The sequence below is a fragment of the Cebus imitator genome, unplaced genomic scaffold (genome assembly GCF_001604975.1).
Source record: "Cebus imitator isolate Cc_AM_T3 unplaced genomic scaffold, Cebus_imitator-1.0 Scaffold264, whole genome shotgun sequence".
NCBI classification, from domain to species: Eukaryota; Metazoa; Chordata; class Mammalia; order Primates; family Cebidae; genus Cebus; species Cebus imitator.
The window spans coordinates 1991083-2008595 of record NW_016107579.1 but is presented as its reverse complement, the minus strand read 5'-3'; positions in this window follow the sequence as shown (position 1 = coordinate 2008595).

The following is a 17513-nucleotide window of genomic DNA, read 5'->3' as shown; positions in this document are numbered from 1 at the left end:
GGAAGTCCATGACTGGAGGGTCATATCCAGTGGAGTCCGACATGAGGGAGAAAAGGGAGGGGGCCACATTCAATTTTATAACATGCCCACTCTCATGATAATGAGCCCATTCCTCTGATGAGGACAAATCCATTCGAGAGGGCAGAGCCCTCATGACCTAAGTACCTCTTAAAGGTCCCCCTCTCAACACTGTTGTATTGGGGGTCTTTGGGAGATGCCTTCAAACCATAGCAAAGACACTCTTGTGCCTGTCCAAAGTCACATAGCTCATTAGAGGCTAGGTAGGGCCGGAGGGTTGGGTAGGAATGATAGCCAAACTTCCATTCATGCCCTAACCAATCTGTGTTGTGAGGCCCTGAGGCCAGCATGTTCGTGGCTATAGCCTCCAACAAGCTGAGCTAATTGACAAGAAATCTGCTCTGTCTGGTGCTGTGGGAGATGCTCAGATTTTCTGTGCCCCTAAGATGACCCAAAGCATGGACATGCTTATTAGTGGGATTCCATCCCCTCGGTGAAGTTTTTGGCTCTTGCTTTTAATAATGGAGCAAGAGAAGCCAGTGGGAAGTCTGGTGACAAGGGAATGACCACCACGTGGGCACTGGCAGGCTTGGGGTGAGGGGCTCAGCTTCCTGGTATAGCCCACGGCAAGCTCACCCTGCGAGGGGCTTGGAGTCTTGTGGATTTCATTCCTGCCATTCCATCTGCTGTGCCTGCTACCAGCTGCCTTGTCAGCCTGTCTGTGCAGGAAGAGTGTGGAAATAAGTTAGAACCCTTGCACAGGGAGGCCCTTTTGTGTTCACCTAGTCATCAGCCCTCTGTGTATCTACTTGACTGAAGGCCAAAAGCCCAGCCAGATGTTACGGGGGGGCCAGGCAGGGGTTCGTGCTGCTGGATTCATCCTGGAATCAGGTATTTGATCAGTTTCCACCTGGGGCAGGAGAAGGAGCCAGCTGTTGCCCTCTCAGGAAGCAGTGGGTCCTGATGTCCTTCCCTGGAGGGCCCTTGGCTTGCAGGCACCTGGTATCTCCCATCATGTCTCTGGAGCCTCAGGCCAGCCTTCCCAAGATGGCTAAGATGGGATGCAGGGAGCCTGAGTGATCTTCCCGGAGAGGTGGCCCGCATGTTTGACAGCTAGCGCTCTGGATCGAGGCTGTCCACATGCATTTGTCTTGTCCTTTTGTATTCAGCCAGCCCTGAGACAAGACTAACACTTCCTGACAGAATCAGTTCAGCCTTGTCCTCTGAGCAGGGCCCAGGGTGGGCAGGGTATAGGCTGGGGCTAGCTGGGCTCTCTGGCCATTGCCAGCTGGTGGAGGACACATGGGGAGCCCTGACGGGCCAAGCAGAAGCGTCCAGCCCAGTGGACAGAGCAGGAGAGGGAGCTGCGGGGGCAGAGAGTGGTTGCAGCCTCTGCAGCTTCTCCCAACCCCAAAGCCAAAGTAGGGAGGGGATCAGGCAGAGGGGCCTCGTTTAATTCCTTCCATCATCATCCTTATCCCTATTCTGAGGCCCAATTTTCCCAAAAGCCCACAGTTTTGGGAATCAGGTGAGCCTGAGTTTGAATCCTGGGTACAGGGAGCAGAGGGAAGGGGTCACCTGGCCCCTGGAGAGCACATGTAAGTATGGAGTCTCCACCACAAGTCTGCCCTGCTCACTCCAAATAGGCCTGCCTTTGGGCAGAATGCTCTCCCCTCTCCATTTGAATGACGCCTTGAAGGCCACCATCTGTGGCCCACCGCCCCTGTAAACTTTGCCCTCCCCAGCCAACCAAGGACTTGGACATTCACAATGCTTATGAAAGCTCAGGGAGGAACCCCAGACTGGGGTGCCACTTGGGGGTGACTTGGAGCGTGAGCGTAGGTCTGGAGTGGGAGTAGGGGGTGGCTTCCTGCTGCCAAAGAGAAGAAGGCCGTTCAGGAAAGGGAAGCAGGCTTGTGTCTCATTGGACTGGGGAAAGGGGCCTAAGGGGCCAAGGACGACTCACTTCTGGGTCTCCTGGGACGCCAGGGCCAGGGCCAGGCAGCTGAGATGGGAGCAGAGTACGTGTCAGGAGCCAGGGCCAGCTGTTTCCCTGCTCCTCGCCCTACATCATCACAGGGCCAAATCAACTAGGGAGCTGGGTGAGGGCCAAAGCTCCGCTTTGAGCCATTGGAAGGAGGGGAGACATCCGGGGGTGCGCAGAGAACCCGGGGCATTTCTGAGGGCTTACAAAAAAGGGGGTGGAATCCACCCTACTCCTGGAAGGATCAGAAAACAGAGGAGATGCACATTCCTGGCCTAAAGTATTATAAACATACTATTCGCTTCACCACCATGCACAAAATAGCAAGCATTTTTGAATACTTGCCATGGGCAGGCACGGTGTACACGCATGTGTGATCGTGTGTGCTCTAGCCTGCAGGCAAGCAGAATGGTAACAAGAGAGCCAGTGCAAGTAGCGCATTTGGGAGCGGAGACGCCGGAAGGGGCACATCACAGGTGAGCAACGCGTGTCACTGAGCGTCCCCCTCAAAGGACCAGGGTGCTGGAGTATTTATGCATCAGTTCCCGTGGCCACTGGTGAGTGGCTGCTCCAGCAAGTCAGTGATTCCAGGGCTCTTCAGCCTCCGGCGCAAAGAAGCCAAGTGCAGAGCAGCTCTGGCAGCCGGCCCTTCCTGCACCTCGGCACAGAGGTGCAGATGCTGGCGGTTCAAAGGGTGGTCCCTGTGTGCCGAGATGATGTGGGCACAGGATATCTGCTGTAATAGTGTGAGTCCCACTGCCCAGACGAGAAAACTGAGGCTCACAGAGGGCTCTTGCCCCAGGTCCCCCAGCTGGTGGTGGCTGTGCTGGGATCTGCCACTGAAGCACATGCACTTTCGACTCTGACTCCAGCACATTCTGTCTCTTTCTAAGATGGGGTGCTCCTGGGGTCAGGGACTGTACCTCCTCCCCCGCCCGAGCCAACATGTGTCAGGCCGGAGGTTGGTGTTCAGTAAGCGGCAAATAGAAAGATTATTTCTGGCCCCTAATATCAGATTGCAGACAGATAGGCCTCATTAGGGCCATTGCAGTGGGCCTGGAAGAAAAAGTGAGAATCAGATTCTGTTTTAAATATACCAGCAGCTCACTGTTAAAGGGCTGGGACTGCTACTTCTTTTTTAAAACGAGCTGTGTCTTCCATCTGTGTTATGGGCTGAATTGGGTCCTGTCTTCCAAATTCATATGTTGAAGTCCTCACCCTCAGCACCTCAGAATGTGACTAATTTGGAGATGGAGCCTTTACAGAGATAATTAAGGTAAAATGAAGTCATACAGGTGGCCAGTAATCCACTGTGACTGGTGTCCTTATAAGGAGAGCTGAATAGGACACGGACACACGCACAGGGATGACCATGTGAAGACACAGGAGAAGAGGGGTGGCTGCAAGCTCAGGGGAGGGGCCTCAGGGGAAACCCCCTGTCACCAGTGCCTTGATCTCAGACTTCCAGCCTCCAGAGCTGAGAGAGAAGAAATGTCTGTTGTTTGAGCCACCCAGACTGTGGCATTTGTTACAACAGCCCTAACAAATTAACACAATCTGCTGCACTATCCCAGGTGGACACACGGTGTTTGCGCTTGAAGGTATCTCTCTCACCCTCTGATTTTACAGGGGAGCAACAGATCCAGAGAGGGGACCTAATGCACTCAATGCATGGAGAGCTAGGGCCAGCGTGGGGACCAAGCTTTTTATAACTTGGGTACGCTTAAAGCCAGGGGCACTGCCTCACCACATTTTGGCTGGCACCGCCTTCCCCCATCAGTGGCCTTGGTTCCTACCCTGAGGAGGAGGCTTGGGGCCGGGCTCACTTTTCTAGGCTATGGGCTGGAGAAATGCAACCACAAGAAGTTGCTCAAGGTACTGTCCCTCCAGACCCAGAGGATCTTGGGTTAGGAGGCGCGCTGAAGAGGGTGGTCCAGGCTCATCATGTAGACTGACTGACTCTCTTCCAGGCCTCAGTCTTATCATCCATCAAATGGAGACCATGATGTCTATAATTCAAGCTATGGTGGCAATGTTCCCTCCTTGTGAGGATGACTTAATGGCTGTGAAAGATGTGCTTCTAAATATATAGACCTCTGTGAAATGCAGCAAAAAGCCTGTGAGGGCTCCACATAGAACTGGGTTCAAATACCATTTATGGTACTTAACTGCTGTGTGATCTTTGGGAAGTTGCTTAACCTCTCTGAGCTTCAGTTTCCTCATCTGTAAAATGGGATTAATTACTTAAATCTGGAATGATTGTTATGAGGATTACATCAGACAACTCAGGCCTGCATATGTGCCTCGAAACCTTCTCACCTGCTCTCCTTTGCACTGTCAAACTCTGCTATGATTTTGTAGAAAGGTGTGGAATTTAATCTCTGATCTGCCCCCCTCTGGGAGGTGATCTGCTGGGGTGAGGGTCCTCATGCCGATAATGGGCCTGTGCTTAGCGTGGGTGGTGGTTCCCTGCTCATTCCCTCTGGTCCTGGAGCACTTCTGTTACTGGTGCGCTGGGATCCTTTCTGCCTGAAGGCCTCTTTATGAGTCATGTAAATGGGAACCTGGCAGGGGTTCTTTAGAACAAACATTTCCACTGTCTTTCGAGGGTCTGACTCTCCGGTTTCCCAATTAATGAGGGCCCAGGTTGACCCGGGATTTGACAGAAGCTCGCTCCCACTTTCAGGTTTGTCGAGAGACTCTCATGTTCTTCCTCATCCCCACTTTATTTCCACCAACCAGAAATATTACCCTTCCTCCCTCTATCTTTCCGGATTTTACCAGCCTGGGGGTTCAAGAGCCCTCCTCCTTAATAATTCCATGTGTTGGCATATGGTTTTCTGAGGCCCAGAAATCCCTTCCTTTCTTTATCCTCTGGTTCATACAACTAAGATCAGACGGGCTTTTTCTCCAGGAACCCTTCCCTGGCCTTTCCAGAAACAAGGAACCCCTGCTGCTGTGGCCTGCACTAGAGGCATCTGAGAAAGGATTAACGGTAATAACTGCCCACGGCCACCAGGGGGCATGCTACCCAGTACGGCTCAAGGGCTGTGCAAGACAGGGCTTCTGTTCAGTTGGAACCCCAAGCAGGAAGTGACATTGCAGTGGTGTACTTAGAGCCCTGGACCACGGGACAGCAGTCAGAAGTCAGTAGGCACTGTCCTAGGCAGAGAAGGGATGCAGCCCCACCAGCGTCTGCAGTTGTTCACAGAGCACCCGTAGACACCCAGAGTCTCTTGCTTCCCTGAGGAGGGTCAGAAGCAGAAATGCAGCCGGTCAGGAGCTGGTCCAGATTTCTCAGCAGAGAGGGAGGTTTAAAGCACAGCTTACTTCTTCATAGAGTCCCTGTCCCGGGGCATTTTGATAGGGTGAAGCCTACCTGCAATTAGAATCAAGATTCTGGCCCAGAGTGGGCTAGAGCAGCCCAGCGGACCCCTCCCCAAGTCCCCTCCCAAGGATGCTCCTGGCTCTCCAGGTGGTCACCACACCTGAAATGTACTTTTTCTTTTCTTTTTTTTTTTTTTTTTTTTTTTTTTGTTTTTTTTCTTTTTTTTCTTTTTTTAGTGCAGCGGCACGATCTCAACTCACTGCAACCTCCGACTCCTGGGTTCAAGCAATTCTCCTGCCTCAGCCTCCTGAGTAGCTGGGATTACAGGCATGCACCACCACACCCGGCTAATTTTTGTATTTTCAGTAGAGACAGAGTTTCACTATGTTGGCCAGGCTGGTCATGAACTCCTGACCTCAAGTGATGCCCAAATTGACCTCCGAAAGTGTTGAGATTACAGGTGTGAGGCACTGCACCTGACCCACCTGATGTGTACTTCTGAGGGGCCTTTGTCCCCTTACTTGACTGCTAGCTCCGCCAGGTGGGAGCCCTTCAAGAGCACTGGCCATGTCTTGTTCACTCTGGCATCCCCAGTGAGGCCTGGCTCAAGTGAATGACATGTAAATGGCCCTTTGAGGCCTTCAGGCTCACTGGGTTTCCTATGTACATGGCATTCTCTGCGTGTGCCTGTACCACGTGCTCCTGGCACACTAGAGGGCCTCAAATGCCCCAAATAAGAGAGGTGAGTTGGGGCAGAGCCTGGCCAAAGCTCTGAATGAGAGATGGGGCAGACCTCATTGAGCACTGGGGAAATTGATGGCAGAGCCCACATTGGGGGAAATTGATGGTGGAGCCCACATTGACCCCCCTACTCTCTCCTTCCACTTCCCCTACATGAAACTCTCAGGAGCTCGCTCCTTTCCTTGGGTGACATGAGGGCTGGTCTTAGGTGCTGACTTGGCTGGTCTACAATCCCCAGTTATTCCATTAACATGAATCTGGGAGCTGCTGTGGCGGTATCTTGTAGATGTGTATCTTGTACATGTGTATCTTAGTCCGTTTTCTGTTGCTACAACTGAATGCCTGAGACTGGACAATTTATAAAGAAAAGAAATTTATTCTTAGAGTTCTGGAGGTTGGGAAGTCCAAGGGTGGGGGCGCCATCTGATGAAGGCCTTCTTGCTAATGGTCAGTGCAGGGCATCATATGGGGTCGGGCTCACGAGAGAAAGCCAAGCTGGATTTTTGTAACAGACTCACTCTTGTGATAAGTAATCCACTCCTAAGATAACCCATTAATCTATTAGCCCATTAACCCATGAATGCCCTCCTGACCCAATTACCTCTGAAAGGTCCCGTCACCTGCCAATACTATTAAATCAGGGATTAAGTTTCAGATAGAGTTTTGGAGAAGACATTTGAACCACAGCAGTGTGATTGATATCTACAATTGATTGGGTTGTGGTTGCTTTTGTTTTAGAGACAGGGTCTCACTCTTTTTTCTGGGCTGGAATATAAGTGACGTGATCATAGCTCACTGCAGCCTTGAACTCCTGGGCTCAGGTGATCCTCCCACATGCAGGGCTTAAACCCTAGATGAGGGGTTGGTAGGTGCAGCAAACCACCATGGCACATGTATAGCTATGTAACGCACCAGCATGTTCTGCGCATGTATCCCAGAACTTAAAATAAAATAAAATAAAATAAAAAACAAACAAAAAACCTCTGATTCTTCTTGGTGGCGAAGTCACACTTATTGCCAGTTCTCCATGTGGTTCCTTGCTTACCTTCCTGATGTTAGTGATAAGAGACATGCAGTTCTTCCTCCTCCAAGTTAACAGAGCCCCTGAATGATCTTTGATCTAGGGCAGACTTCCCCGCCCGTCTGTGGCACCTGCTGTGTGCCAGGGGCTTCACTCCTGTCCATCATCAGCCCCAAAAAGCAGGTGCCATGGAGGAGTGGTGCCTCCTCACTGCGGACTTAGATGGGCATGAGGGACAAAGATCCCTGGAAGACACAGCCTCCAGAGTAGCTGGGATTATAGGAGTGTGCCACCACACCTGGCTGATTTTTTAAAATGTTTTGTAGAGATGAGGCTCCTGCTCTGTTGCCCAGTCTGGTCTCAAACTCCTGGCCTCAATCAACCTTCCTCCCTTGGTCTCCCAAACTACTGGGATTATAGGCGTGAATCACTGCACTGGGTCAGCTGACCTTAAATAAAGGAGATAACCCTCAGTAATCTGGGTGGGCATGAGTCGATCAGCTGAAAGGCCTTAGGAGCAGAGCTGAGGCTTTCTTGAGAAGAAATTCCACCTGTGGACTGCAGCGTCAGCCTGAGTTCTGGACTACCCCTCCCAAGAGCCTGCACTGTGGATCTCAGGCTTGCCTAGCCAGCCCCCACAGTTGTGTAAGTCAATTTCTTGCAACACATCTTTTAATATATGTTGCCTGCTGGTTCTGTTTCTCTGGTGGAATCCTCTTAGAGGCAGGCAGGCTGGGGAAGCTCCCTGTACCTGGGAAAGGCAGGAGGAATCAGGATGATGGGGAAATGTCCATGCTGGAGCACTCACTGTAAGGCAGACAGTGTGCTAAGTCTTTAACCCTCCGGGCATCATATGTCACAGGCTTATTATCCCCATTTTATAGTTGAGGCAATTGAGGCCTAGAGAAGTTATGTGCCCAAGGTCATATAGCATGCTGCAGGCCTGAGTCAGAAACTTCTGGTTCCAGGGTGAACATTTTAACCTATTTTGTGCCGATGACCTCTGTTTCAGCTTGGTGAAGCCATGGACCCCTCCTCTGAATGGTTCTTTCATATGCATAAAGTAAAATAAACAAGGTTACAAAGTAAACTATTTCTAAAAAGTAATCATCAAAATATCTTAAAACGTAAGCTTATAATACAGCAATCTATGTGCTTTTTTATTAAAGCATTCCATTAACCAGACTGTCTGGGTCTACATGTCACATGACTATATGTCATGTACCTGTGACTATTGTACTGGGCTATGAAAACTCTGTGATTCTCAGGAACAGAAAAGCATATTCTCACTCATAAGTGGGAGTTGAACAGGGAGAACACAGGGACACAGAGAGGGGAACATCACACACTAGGGCCTGTTACGGAGTGGGGGGCAAGGGGAGGGAGAGCATTAGGACAAATACCTAATGCATGCGGGGCTTAAAACTTAGATGACAGGTTGATAGGTGCAGCAAACCACCATGGCACATGTATAGCTATGTGACAACCTTCACATTCTGCACATGTATCCCAGAACTTAAAGTAAAATAAAATAAAAAACAAAAAAATAACTGTGATTCTTCTTGGTGCAAAGCCACACTTCTTGCCAATTCTCTGTGCAGTTCCTTGCTTACCTTCCCGATGTTAGTGATAAGAGAGATGCAGTTTTTCCTCTTCCAAGTTAACAGAGCCCCTGAATGATCTCTGATCTAGGGCAGACTTCCCCACCCCTCTGTGGCACCTGCTGTGTGCCAGGGGCTTCACTCCTGTCCATCATCAGCCCCATAAAGCAGGTGCCGTGGAGGGGTGGTGCCTCCTCACTGCAGGACTCAGATGGACAGGAGGAGTGAGGGTCCCTGGAAGACACAGTCAGCCGGGGAAACTCCCATGCCAAGCTCAGCCCCTCCTGCTCTGATGACCTGCCAGCCCTTGCTCCCGCACTGGTGGCCCCCCGGCCCGACCCGCTTGCATTCCCCACACGTCGCTGGTGTCATGCCGAAGCACGGCCCTGCGGCCCCCTTGCTGCTCCTCTAGGGACAGAGGCCACGGCTGTCTCGTGTTTCCTGCAGACCCTTCCCGTGTTTGTGTCAACCCCGGGCTGAGCTCAGCCAGCTGGCTCACCCTCCTGCATGTAGAGTGGCTTTACTGACTGGCAGCCTGAGGATGAGGCAGAGGTCTCTGGGCAGAGTGAGAAGGGGCAAGGGTGATAGCCAGACTGCCTGGGGGCTTTGCTTGTGCACCTCCCCACCCACCCCCACCCCGTTCCTGCCGTGAGGCCTGGAGGCAGGAGTAGGGGATGTAGGGGCCTTCAGGTGCAGCAGCTGGAGAGGCATCCCCACATCTTCCTCCTTTCCCCCAAAACAACCAGGCTAGCCCTGATGAAAATAATCTCCTAGCATGAGAGCTGATTTGGGCCTCAGCCTCATCCCTTCCTCATCTTCATGTTACCTCTTCCACTGTGAGAAGAAAGGGGTGGGAGGACAAAAATGTTTAAGTGCTCGTCATGTGACAGGCACTTAAAAAATACATATATTTTTAGAGACGGGGTCTCGCTATGTTGCCCAGGCTGGAGTGCAGTGGCTATTCATAGGCAGGATCCCATGGAGTTTTGACCTGTTCTATTTTCGACCTTGGCTGGTTCACCCCTCCCTGAAGCAACCTGGTGATCTCCTGCTTCCAGGAAGTTACTGTATTGATGCTGAACATTGTATGGGCCCCTGATGGGCATTGCGGGTGCACCACACCCCAGAACTCCTGGATGCAAATGATCTCACCTCAGTTTCCTGAGTGGCTGAGACTACAGGTGCACACCACCGTGCCCTGCGTGTGCCAGGCACTTTGAATACATGATCTCGTGTACTCCTCATCAACACCTAGGGGTTGTTACTATTTTACCAATTTGACAGGTGAGGAAGCTCAGGATCAGAGAGGGTGTCACCCAACAATAAAAGGCCGAAATCTGAACCAAGCTCTGGCGCCAAGACCGTCTCTTTCCACTTCATGCCCTGCCTTCCTCTGGTTGGCCTTTACCAAGCCCTGGCACTCAGCTCTCAGGATGCACCGAACATCTTCTATCATTTAGAAAGCCTGTATCATACTAGTTCAGACTGAGGTGTTAGTCGCTGGATAAGCGCCCTTTCCTGAGATATTTGCGTTTTAAGAGGGCTTCAGGGAGATAGCTGCACTCAACTCTCAGAGAATGGCTCTGTTGCATGGCACAGGGGCTGACTGCGATTGTTTGAGGTTTCAGGGGATGGAGAAGGTGTGTGAGGCCTGGTTTATGGCAGCATGGAGCTGAGAGCTTGGTGTGTGGGCAGGTGGGCGCAGGAAGCCGCAATGACTAATGCCACTTGAAGTGCTGCTTTGCCTCAACTGCCCCTACTGGTTCCACCCTCCTGGTGAGCGAACTACTCTGGCCCCTGGGGAAATCCTCTTTTCCTGAGAGAACCTCTGAACCCACAGCCCAGAACTATGACTCCAAGTTAACTTTCATTGCAAGGAGTGGGAGGAGAGAGCAGCGGAGGCGCCTCCACTCAGAACTTGAGGGTTGGTTGAGTGGCTGGGTACTGGAACTGATCAACACCTCTTGGGTCCACTGCCCAGGAGAAAGTGAGGGTCTCCCTTCCTTCCCTCCTCCAGAGCCTGTCCAGGGAGATGTTTCCCCTCCCCTCCTCCTCCTCCACCTCCTTCTCCTTCTTTCTTCTTCCTCTTTATCTTCTTCCCCTTCTTCTTCCTCTACTTCCTCCTTCTGCTTTTTCTTTCTTCCTCCTCTTCCTCTTGTTTGGAATCAAATGTGGAACAGGGAGATTCTCATTCCATATCTCCCGCAACCACAACTCCCCAAATTTAAGGAAGGCTTGAATGATTATACCTATCTGGAGGGGAAGGAAACTGAGGCTTGGAGAGGGGAAGAGACTGTAGAACCATGATAGGGCCTGGGTTTGCAGGAAAGAGGGCAATGGGAACACACTTCCTTCTGTGATGTTAAATCCTTGTCCTCATTTTGAGAAATGCAAGCTTCTGAAGGATTTCCCCTTCTCAAATCATACCCCAGAAAGCATTACTGTGGGGGCTTTCAGGAGACAATGTCTCAACCCAGAATTTCTGAGAATGGGTTTCACAAATATTAGTGTCCCTGTGAATAATACAGCAGAACAATTTTCTAGGGTTTTCTATGTGGCAGGCTCCCTTCTGAGAGGTCGTCCCCCCTTGACTCATTTAACTTCCATGACAGCCCTATGAAAGGTGCTACCATCACTCCCATTTCACAGATGAGGAAACAGTGCACAGAGAGTGTGAGAAACTCGCTCAAGGCAACACAGCTGGTCAGTGCCAGAGCAAAGTGTGCAACTCAAGCTAGAATGTTCTACTAGTAAATAAACTGGTCCAATATGTTAGGGAAAAATAATACGACTATTGGTGTGGCAAAGGCTCTGAAAAGTTCACCAGACAAACAAAAGTGTATTGTTATTTCTTTTTGGAGACAAGGTCTCATATGTCACCCAAGCTGCAATGCAGTGGTCCAATCTTGGCTCAAAACAGCCTTCGCCTCCCGGACTCAGGTGATTCTCCCTCCTCAGCACCCCAAGTAGCTGTGACTACAGGCACACACCACCATGCATGGCTAATTAAAAAAAATTTTTTTTTTTTTGGTCAAGACAGGTCTTTACAAAATAGTTTTTTGACACAGAGTTTTTGAAGCCAATTTTACCCAGGAATGCTTTTTTATCTTTCAAGGATGGAAAATTCTTTGGGAATTGCTGTCTTGTCCCCAAAGTGACTCCAATGAAGCCCAGACCCTTTGGTAGGGTGGTGGGGCTGGAGGATTTTTCTGGTTCCCAAAGACCCCAAAATTATACCCACTGCCTGGCTGCCGTCTCACAGAGCTGTGGGCCCTTCCTAAATGAATCTGCCAGGATCATGTGTTCCTTCTAAATACTTTACAAAACATGAATATGCAGGATATAACGAGTTGGGTGGAAGCCCTTTTGTTGTTGTCAAAGCTTCATTTTTAGCCTCATGTTTGACTTCTCTCTCACCTGCCTGTTGGAGAGGGCTCATGGTTGCCTCATTATAGCTGTGTTTCATGAGAAGTGTGTGTGTGTGTGTGTGTGTGTGTGTGTGTGTGTGTGTCAGATTGGGTGCACAGAGCAAGTAACTGAGAGGCAGGAACGGAGTCTGAGAGGCAAGAACAGCTACTCTCAGCCACTCAGCCTCTGGCCTAGGCGGGAAAGAAGTCTCTTGCATAGGCATGCACAGGGAGGGCAAGGCATAAGTGGGGTGTCTGACATTTCCACACAGAGCTATGGCTGCACATCAGAGCCTGGAACATAAGCTAATTTCTGGATTTCCGAAACCCGATTCCTTCCTGCCAAGGGAAGTCCAGCAGTCACAGCCATTAGCACCACGGACAGAGGCAGGCCTGCAGGTGCGCCCTGGGAAAGGCCTGTACTTCAGCTGCTTAAGGAGGAGGCAGGCACTGGTGGGACTCAGTTTTGATAGAGTAATGGGGTATTTTTGCACTGCACTGGGGTTTAGCTGGACTCACTCTCTGTTACTTCTTCCATATCCCACCTACTGGATACAAGGACACAGAGGATGGTGACAAGGTGAGGACAATGGTATATCCACACCTTTCAGGAGTGTGCAGAAGAGACAACTGAGGCTCAGCAACACTGTGGCACTGGACTGCTTGGATCCCCTGCCTTGCCTGTGTCTTCAATTCCCAGCACATGGTAGCTGCATTGGGAAGGTGAGCTCTACTCCGTGGCTAAGTTCTACGTCTGCATGGACAAAGGGCTGAGTCTCCCTCTAGGGGAAGTCCATATGGTCTCGATGAACTTCTTTGAATCAAAAGCTTGCTTCCTCCAGCAATCCATAGCTTTATTAACATGACAGCCAAAAGAAACAAATAGCCACACCCCTCTAGTGGCCTCTAGGGCGGTTGGCGGCTTGCTGTGCCACCCATGGAAAAATATAGCCTTTGCTGGGATCTCCTGTCTTATTCTGCCCCATCCCACAAATGCATGTTGAATGCCACCTCAGACCTGCCCGGTGGGAATGAGGAGATCAAATGACAGAATCTTTGCCTGAGAACATACAGATTCACAGAGATAAAAGCCACTCAGGGGAGATAGGATGTGCCAAGGGCCATCTGAAGATTGTCACTTGTCACACGTGCCACCCCAGCCCTGGGGCATAGGTGGTTTGGGGGAGGCAAGGTCCATGTTGGCAGATATTATCATGAACGCAAAGAAGGAGGTTGGAAGAGTAACCCCACAGGCTTCTCTGCTAGTGAGGGGTAGAGCGTCTTTGCTTTTTGCTGGATCTCATATCTCACACATAGTAGGCACTGGATAAGTAATATCTGCATGGATGAATAATCAAATCGTACCACCCTGCCTGCGACAGGACAAAAAAAAGCTGGGAGGGGAAGGGTGGCTGGAATGAGTGGTTCTCTGTCTGGCATAGTGTGGAAATAAGCTGAGCTCAGTGCAGGAGAACCTGCTTAAATTATTCTCATTTTGGGTTTCTGAGAGCTGTCTTTTTTTTTTTTTTTTTTTTTTTTTTTTTTTGCAGGGGACTTGGACTCTGGAGAAAGCAGGCCCAAACACTGCAACAAACTCACAGCTTCATGAAGACACAGCCAGGGCCAGTGCCTTAGAGGTGAGATAATTAGGGCCCCAGCGGCAGCCTCTGAGAGGGCCAGGTGAGGGCTTTCTGGCGCTGGCTGACCCTCTTGACTCAAATGTGTTGCTGCTGCTTCTGGGTTAATGGACCTGGTGGGCGCGTTCTCATTGGTCACTGAGCAGCGCTGTCTAATGTCTTCAGGGGCTAAGACTGGTACATTCTTTCTCCACCCCCTTCAGCTGTGAGCATCTCAGGGGCTAGAGCTGGAAATGGAAACAGGCCTGTGGGTCACTACGACCCAGCCTCTCAGGAGCGTGTGTACTCAGCCTCGTCCACTCTCTGCCCTCCACTGTAGGGTAACAGTTCCAGCCTGCAAGGATTGGAAGAGCCCATGGCACGCATGCCCCACAAAATACCTAGCTGTAGCCCAGTGCCCAGCACAGGCAGTAGAAAACATAATTTTCCTTCTCTTTCTTCCAGAGTGATCACTCACTAGACACAAGTGGGAGGCTAAGGGTCTGGAGGTGGGGTGTGCAAAGAGACATACAAGGCCAGGCTTACTGTAGCATATCCGAAAAGGCCAAAAGTAATGCAAAACAAAGTGGAGCTAGAGGACAGAGTAATCAATGCTTGCAGAGGGCAGGGTCATGGGAGAAGGTTTGATGGGAAAGGCGGCACATGTAACATACCATCCACACCAGTCCTGCACAAACCCTTGCTCTGCACAGACCAGCCTCTTTGCTGTGCCCCAGATACCACTTGGGTGGCTCCACCGACACTATCCACCCAGACCTCTCACAGGTTCAAGTCTCACTTGTCCTTGAAGGTCCTTCTCTGTCTCTTCATCCTGTGATAGTCTTCAAGTGCTAAGGGTGGCCACAATGACTTGCATTTGGCAGCCTCTTCCTGCCTGTACTCCTTGTCTATACCACCTAAATACAGATGGATGCCTAGGTGCTTTCTATCTGTTAGTCTTGTTCCTTCATTTAGACTGCAAAGTCTTTAGCAAGAACACCATCTTCATGTCTCCTACACTACCCACCCCAGCACAGCATTCTACATATGGTAGGTGAGCATGGTATGTGGAGGATGAATGAGAAGATAAATGAATAGATAAGGAAAGAAAGAAGAGAAGAAGAAAAAGAGGGAGAGAGGGAGGGAGGTAATGAGAGAGGGAAGAAGGAAGAAAGGAGAGAGAAGGAAGGAAGGGAGACAAGAAAGGAAGGAAAGAAGAAAGACTTCTCTGTTTTTTTGCAAAGGCTAACACCTGCCTGGCCAATCGAGTTCTTTCTTTGCCCTCCTTCTTACTTTTTCAGCATAGAGTATCTTCTAAATTTTTTCACTTTTTTTTTGTTTAGCAAACTATGACATGAAGTCACGTATGTAAAATTTTCAAGCAACATAAAATGATCAATAATTTAAAAATATTTATTGGAACCTTGCCATGTCCTCATGATAGTTCCTGCCACTGAGAGGCTTACCGACTGGCTGGCAGAGATGAGTAACATTTGCGTGAATCCTTCAGCCAGACTGACCTAGTGTCTGGGAGCTCCAGATCTGGAGGGACACATGTCCAGGATCCCAGCATAATCTGAAGCAATTATTGGGGTGATTATATATGACAGTGACATTTATAAATATATAGCTTTATCTTAGTTTCCTCATCTGTAAAACAGAGGTGCATATCTCATAGTGCTGTGAGCATTAAAAGAATTAATATATCTAAAATGCTTGGCATAGGCATATGGTTAGTGCTCAACAAATATTACTCATTGTTATTATTGCCACCAGATAAAGGAAGGGCTTGGAATATTGCACGGGAGCTTTTAGGCTACAGGTCTGAACTGCCTTACGTCAATCATTTGGCTCATATTCTATTAGCCAAGGTTCTGTCACATGTCCTCACCAGTCTGAAGGGGAGGCTGGAAAATATAGCTGGGCCTTGCCCAAGAGGAAAAGGAAATGATTTTGTGGCCACACATGTTCTCTCTGCCATTGTCCCCAGTGACTTCTATTTTGCCATACCCAATGGATACCTTTTTATCCTCACCTTACTCTGTCTCTTGTGGACTTTCCAAAGGACCAATCACAATCCTCCCTTTCGGAATACTCCCCTTTGTAAGTCCATTTTCCTGGCTTTCTTCCCTATTTTGCTGCTTCTGTTTCTTTCTCCTCTACCCGTCTTTTAAATGGCTGGGGTGAGCATGGAGGGGTTTGTGCTTTCTCTCTCTCCCTACAATCTCCACGAAAACTTGTTTTGTATAGCTCCATTAAAAATTTTTTTAAATATATTTTTCAATGGAGATGGGGTTTCACCATGATGACCAGGATGGTCTTACACTCCTGGGTTCAAGTGATCCACTTGCCCCCACCTTGGCCTCCCAAAGTGCTGGAATTATAGGCATGAGCCACCATGCCTGACCAATAACTCCATTTTTAAATCTCAGTGCTGAGTACTAGACTCATATCCACTGCCCACATGATGCCTTCATTCAAACATTTAACTCAAAATTAACATTTCCCAAACTGAGTTCATAATTCCTTCCAGCTCCCAGCAGGGTCAACAGATTGCTCTTCCCCAAATATCCCCACTTCGCATGCTCACTCACCCAGTTGTTCGACCCACATCTTAGAAGTTAATCTTGATTTTTTTCTCTTCCTTCTTCTCCCTTAACTTCTGTCACAGATCCACCAGCAAGACCCATGGACCCAGGTTCAAAATATACCTGGAATTGACCTACTTCTCTTCTACTATCGCAGGCCAAGCCCTCATTATCTTCTATTTACATCATGTAATAGCGTTCAAACTGGTTTCACTTCCACTGCACCCCTGCCACCCCCCACCGCACACATTCACCACACAGCAGCCAGGGTGGTCTTTGTAAAACATGGATGGATCGCATCCCTTCTCTGCCTAAACTCCTTCGACAGTGCTTAATTACACTCAGGAGAAAATTCACCTCTTTCAACATAGACTTCAAGGCCTTGGGTGATCTCACCCCTGTCTATCTCCCTGACTCATCTCCTGCTGCCCTTCCCTTTGGGGTGCAGGCAGGAGATTGGCCAATGTATTCCATATGATGTCTCTAAAGAGCTTACACTCTAAATGAGGCACAGGTCTAATTTAGAGAAAGCTTGTCAACAAACAGCCATGCTGCAGCTGTTTAGGTGCAAACCCAAGTGCTACGGGTAGAAAGAAATGGGAGGGCTGAGTGTGTCTTGCAGAACAGCTAGAGTAGAAGGAACCAAGACTGTTGTGTACCACTGTGCACTCAACACGTGGCACAGTGCGTGGCATAAGACAGGGGTCAATAAATACATATGGAGCAAATTAATGACATATACAAAAAATGAAAACGAATGAGTGACAGTCCTGCCTTACTGGAGCTCACAGCCTGGTGGGGAAGGCCAACTAATAAACACATTGGTGGTAAGGCACAGGATGGCAGGATATGTTCAATGTACTCTAAAGGGTACATGGGCAGGAACTATCAACTCAGCTTAGAGAAGGGTCAGGGAAGACTTCAGTCAAGGAGGTGACACTTAGCTGAGACTGAAAGGATAATTAGACGTGAGTCCAGATGAGATGCAGGAGACAGGAATCTCAGGCTGAAGACGCAGTGGTGCAGGCAGACGAAGCATGGGGCTCACTGCTGGCGGGGGCCACTAGAGAACAAGATGTGACAGTGTGGAACCAAGCATCAAACTCTGTGTCACAGAGCACAGGCCTCTATGAAAGGAGAAGGTTAAGAGCACTGGTTGGCACATAGTAGGTTGTCAGCGGACGTTGGTAGAAGGATCGCCTGCTGGGT